This window comes from Schistocerca americana, chromosome 2 (assembly GCF_021461395.2).
Source record: "Schistocerca americana isolate TAMUIC-IGC-003095 chromosome 2, iqSchAmer2.1, whole genome shotgun sequence".
NCBI lineage: Eukaryota > Metazoa > Arthropoda > Insecta > Orthoptera > Acrididae > Schistocerca > Schistocerca americana.
In genome coordinates, this window is record NC_060120.1 from 1058332754 (window position 1) to 1058338753 (window position 6000).

The window sequence follows — 6000 nt, forward strand, 5'->3', positions numbered from 1 at the left end:
TGTCCCCCCACTCATGAGAGGCCATAGGGAAGGATCGCGGATGGTGTCTCCCTAGCGATGTCTTCGTCAAGGTCAGCAGTCGGCGCCCCTTTCTGCGGCGCAAACTGGACAATCTGCGATGCAGGAGCAGGCATCAGCAATGGAGGTGGTAGACCCTCCAGAACAGGCCCCATAGCTGGTCGATGTGACAGGAGTGCGGATGACACACATGTGCCAGCTCCAGCGATGCTTGATGACCAATAGGAACTCAGTTCGGCTGGCAGCCAAAACTATGAGCCCAAATAGGTGCACCTGGCCAGAACTGCACAGTTCCGGACTGAAGTGCCTTGAACCACTTGGCCACAACAGCCGGCTGAAGCAACTCATATTGATTGAAAACCGGGTCTAGGCTGATCAGAAGGTGAGATAAGGCATCATCATCCGCGTGTTGCACTGTCAGCCAGTAATGGATCCGATAATGCTAACGGGAGTGCAAATGAGACCCTGCCTTGTCCGGCAAAGAACCTGAAAAGCTAAAAAGAGCAATCAACAGCTTGTGATCTGTGATTAAATGGAACTTAGAACCACACAAGCAAACATGAATTTCTTGAAGGTGAAGACATTTGCTATAGCCTCATTTTCAATTTGAGGAAACCGCCGCTGAGCAGGAGTTAGCATCTTAGAAGTGTAAGTAATGGGTCATTTAGACTTGCCCATGTATCTGTGTGCCGACGCCACACCAAGACTGTACTGAGAGGCATCTGTAGCCAACACGAGATGCTGACCCTGCTGAAAAGTGGCCAGGCACGAGGCAGATTGAAGCTTAGATTTAAGGAAAGTGAATGCTCAGTCACAAGCTAGGGACCAGAAAAAAGGCACATTTTTATGTAAAAGCACATGCAGTGGCTGAGCAACAGTGAATCGTTCCAGTAAAAACTCATGATAGTACGCAACTTTACCGAGAAACACCTGCAGCTCCCTAATAGAGGTCGGCCGCAGCTAAGCTGCAGTTGTGTCAACATGGTGACCCAACAGCTAGATCCCCATGCGAGAAACCTCAAAACCTAGGTACTCAATTGACAGCTGAAAAAATTGGGATTTGGCAATAGTGCACTTTAGACCCACAGACTGCAAAACAGAAAACAACGATCGGAGATTGGTAAGATGGTCTTCAGTGTAAGAATATGAAACAATGTTGTTGAAGTAACAGTTGCACCTGGGTACAGAGGTCAGCTGTTCTTTCAGTAAACAACTAGATGTCAACCTTAAATTTCTACAACGGCCAGATAGTAAAAGACGTATTATAATGTAAGTGGAACAGCTTTAAAACGTTGCTGAAAATAATATTGCCGCAGAAGAAGCTGAGTAGCACCGTGGTGTAGTGGTTATGATACTGAACTGTTGCATGGAGGGTCGCCTGGACTGTACAATTTTAATTTCTATATTCAGTTGGAGTTCATTCTAGAACTATCCACAAATGTCAAGAATCATTGTACTGGAATGTTCTGTACCCATATATATACTGTATGGGTTCTGATGGGAGGCAGTTTGCCCCACGCTCTTATATGTGCAAGTGCTGAATAAACCTTTGTTAAGTGAAGTTAGTGTTCATCATTCATCTAACTATACCTTCTTCTATGTGACATTATTCGGTGGAGGCACTGGGTAATGGAACTTGTGATAGCACACATTATCGACAACACAGTGGCTCCCATCAGGCCACGACTGAGCCGCCATTTACATGGCAAGAAACCAGAGTTTGAGCCATATTCAACAGATCACAATCTATAGGAGACAGAAGAAGAGGAGGACATTATGATGACAGCAACTATGTGTCACCACATGAGACAGCCTTCCAGGTTCTCTGGTGACAATGGCCAAGATCCAAACAAGTGGCTGAAGGTATGTGAGTGTATAGCCAAGTTTAACAAATGGGAGTGTTTGGCTAACGTATTTTTCTACTTGGAAGGCACTGCCAAGTAATGGTATGAGAACAATGAGGAGAAGTTCACAAGCTGGGAAGTACTCCAGGCGGAACTGCGCAAGTATTTAGGCGACACACAATGACAGAAGTGCAAGGCTAAAGATAAAGTGCAGGGCATAGCATCCAGGACAAATGACAGCATCCTACATTCAAGACATCTTGAAGCTGTGTAAAATAGTGGATCCTAGAATGAAGGAGGAAGATAAGGTTGCACATCTCATGAAGGGTGTTGCTGAGGACATGTATCAAACCCTACTCCTGAAGGAGGTTTCAACAGCAGACGACTTCATAAAATGGTGCCAGTATATCGAGACAATGCATCAAAAAAGAATTACAGGCAAGAAGTTTGAACAGCTTCCAAACATCATATCGATGTCTGTGATGGAGGTAGCAACTGATTTCACAAGTGTTCTTCATCAGATAGTGAGAGAGGAAGTTCAGAAGGAACTTGGATTGCATGGCGAGCAAAAAACCGAGACTCTTCAAGAGGTCATAAGGCAGGAAGTGGAACAGACATTGAACCCAATCTCTCGTTCTTCATTTCCCTTTAAAACGGTGAAAAAGTCGAGGCCCAGGCAGAGTTATGTTCCTACAATGCCGCATGAGGAACCTGTTTGGGCACCAAGGAAGACTGATGTCTGGAGGACCCAAGATAACCAACCAGTATGTTTCCACTGTGCCCAACCAGGACATGTGGTGCACTATTGTCGAGGAAGGCAGTGGACATTTGAGGACACCCGCGCCAGAATACAGCAGACCGATCTTGGCTGATGCCATCTCCTGGACAACGAGGATGAATAAGAGGATGTGGGTGCAGGACAACATAGGTCACCATTGCCGCAAGCTAGCTGCTGGAGAGGACGATCAAGGTCTCCAGCGCCGTTTAGAAGCTCCAGCCGATCACCTAGTCGCTGCAACCTGGAAAACTCCTTGGAGGTGAGGCCGCCAAAGAGAAAAACCCTCTGCCGTCGAACACTACAAAAACTACGTCGATATCCTCATGGATGGCTGACCAGCCTAAGCTCTTGTGGACTGTGGAGCATCATATTCAGTCATTTCGGAGAAGTACCGTCGCCAATTGCATAAAACCGTATTCATCAACAACAAAACATCTCTGCTGAAGGTGGCCAATGGGAAATATGTAAAACCTACAGGAAGATGTACCATTCATGTGGGTATTAGTGGCCTTACACAGCCCTTAGAATTCATTGTCTTACAAGTGTAGTCATGACGTCATTCTCAGATGGGACTTTTTGAAAGCTTCTCAGGCAATTATAAATTGTGGTCACTCAAAGATAATTCTAGACGAGATGAGATACTGTAGACAGGAAGATGCGCATCTGAGTGTGTGGGGAGACTGTGTGCTGGATGAAGTGATCACTCCTGCAGTCAGCGCTAGAAAGGTAACTGTCATGTGTCATGCCATGCACCAACCCATGGATCTTGTAGTGGAATGTAAGAGAAGCATACAACTGAAGAATAACTTGGTCATCCCAGCCTTTGTCGTCTCATTTAAGAATGGATTCGGTGAATTGTGGATAGTTAACTATCACTGAGAACCGCAGATCCTTCCAAGACGCATGTGCATAGCAAACGCTGAGCCGTTAATTGAAGAACAACTGAGCATCATAGAAACCTCCCATGCCGAGTCTGCGGGCGAAATTAGCGCTACCACTACGAGACAAGATCTTCTAACTCCACTATCACCAGATGTCACTAAGGAACAACAGAAGAAGCTTCCAGAATGAGATTTTCAATCTGCAGCGGAGTGTGCACTGATATGAAACTATCTGGCAGATTAAAACTGTGTGCCGGACCGAGAAGTCAGGACCTTTGCCTTTTGTCGGCAAGTGCTCTGCCACATAGTTTTAATCTGCCAGGAGACAACAGAAGAAGCTACTTGCCATTCTTCAAGAATTCTCTGAATGCTTCAGTCCAAAGGTGAAGAGCAAATTAGGCAAATTGACGGTGAAGCACCGGATTAGCACTGGAGACCATCAACCAATAAGCCAGAGAGCATACCATGTGTCAGCAACGGAACGTCGAATAATTTGTGACGAGGTAGAGAAAATGATGGAGAATGACATTATTCAGCCTTCGCAGAGCCTATGGTCATCACCAGTGGTCCTCGTCAGGAAGAAGGATGGCAGTTGGCGCTTTTGTGTTGATTACAGGAAGCTTAATAAGTAAAAAAGGACATTTACCTTCTTCCACGAATTGACAATACACTAGATTGTCTGAAGGGGGCTAAGTTTCTCTCAACCATGGACATGTACTCGGGATACTGGCAAATCAAAGTAGATGAGGCTGATCGTGAGAAAACTGCATTCATTACCCTTGAGGGTCTGTATGAGTTTAAGGTTTGTGTAATGCACCAGCAACTTTTGAACGGATGGTGGATAATCTTCTAAGTCACCTGACGTGGACGATGTATCTTTGTTGTTTAGATGACGTTATAGTGTTCTCAGAGAAATTTGATGAACATGTAAAAAGACTGAGTGCCTTTCTTAAGTGTGTCCAACAAGGCGGACTGAAACTTAATCCAAGAAAGTGTCTCTTTGGAGCAAAAGAAATCAAAATACTTGGACACCTTGTGTCAAATGAAGGTGTGCGACCAGACCCAGAAAAGGTGAGATCTATAACGGAATTTCCTATTCCTAAAAGTATTAGATATATGAGAAGCTTCCTCAGATTATGTTCCTATTACCATCATTTTATCAAAGCCAGGCCACTCCAAGAGTTGTTAAAAGCTGATGCTAAATTTATCTGGGGTGGTGCTCAACAAGATTCTTTCGATGTGCTGCGAAAAGCTCTGAAAACTGACTCTGTACTTGGTCTGTATGATGAGAGAGCACCTACAAAACTACACACAGATGCCGGCAGGTATGGGATCGGTGCTGTTCTGGTTCAAATTTCAGATGGAAAAGAGAAGTTTATAGCCTATGCTTCTAGGACACTTACAAAAGCCGAGAGAAACTACTCAACTACAGAAAGAGAATGTCTTGCTGTGATCTGGGCCATGTGCAAATTCGATAGTATCTCTATGAAAGGCCATTCACTTTGATGGTTGACAGGTCTTAAGGATCCAACAGGATGACTCATCAGGGGCACTACATCTTCAAGAGTATAACATTACCATAGTGTACCAAGATGCTGACTGTCTCTCAAGAAACCCTGTGCAAGACCATAAAGACTTTGATGAAGATAGTGACTGTGTCACTGCACTCCAGGATCTCTCTGCTGAGCAGAAGAAGGTCGCCAAGATATCTCAAATTATGCTTGCCTTAAATCGGTCAAAGGATGTGAAAGGACAATTTAGAGTAGTTAATGGATTACTTTGCAAGAAAAACTTTGATCCATTTGGAAAGAGGTGGCTACCAGTGATTCCTAAACACATGCACTTAGATGTTCTACTGAAATTCCATGACACACCTGAGGCTGGACATTTAGGATTTATTAAGACATATGATAGGACCCGCAAGAGATTTTTCTGGCCAGGTTTATTTAGGAGTGTCTGTCACTATGTGCCACACTGTCGAGAGTGCCAGAGGAGAAAGGCAGTTCCTCAGAAACCACCTGGCCGACTCATACCAATTCCACCAGACGAAATGCCTTCCCACCGTGTTGGGATTGACCTCTTTGGATGATTTCCAAAGTCTGCTAGTGGCAATAGATGGATTATTGATTGCACTAATTATCTGACACACTATGCCATTACAAAAGCCGTGAAAACAGCCGAAGCATTCGAGGTAGCCAAATTCATCATAGAAGACATTGTATTAAAACATGGTGCCCCAGCTTCGTTAATTACAGATTGAGGGAAAGTTTTTCAATCGAATCTTGTGACAGAGATAAACCATCAGTGCAACATTACTCATCACATGACGACTGCCTACCATCCACAAATTTAAGGGCTTACTGAACACCTTAATGAGACCTTGGCCGACATGCTATCAGTGTTTGTTAATGTTGAGCAGAGCAACTGGGATGAGGTGTTACCTTACGTGAAGTTTGCCTACAACAACGCCAAACAAGAC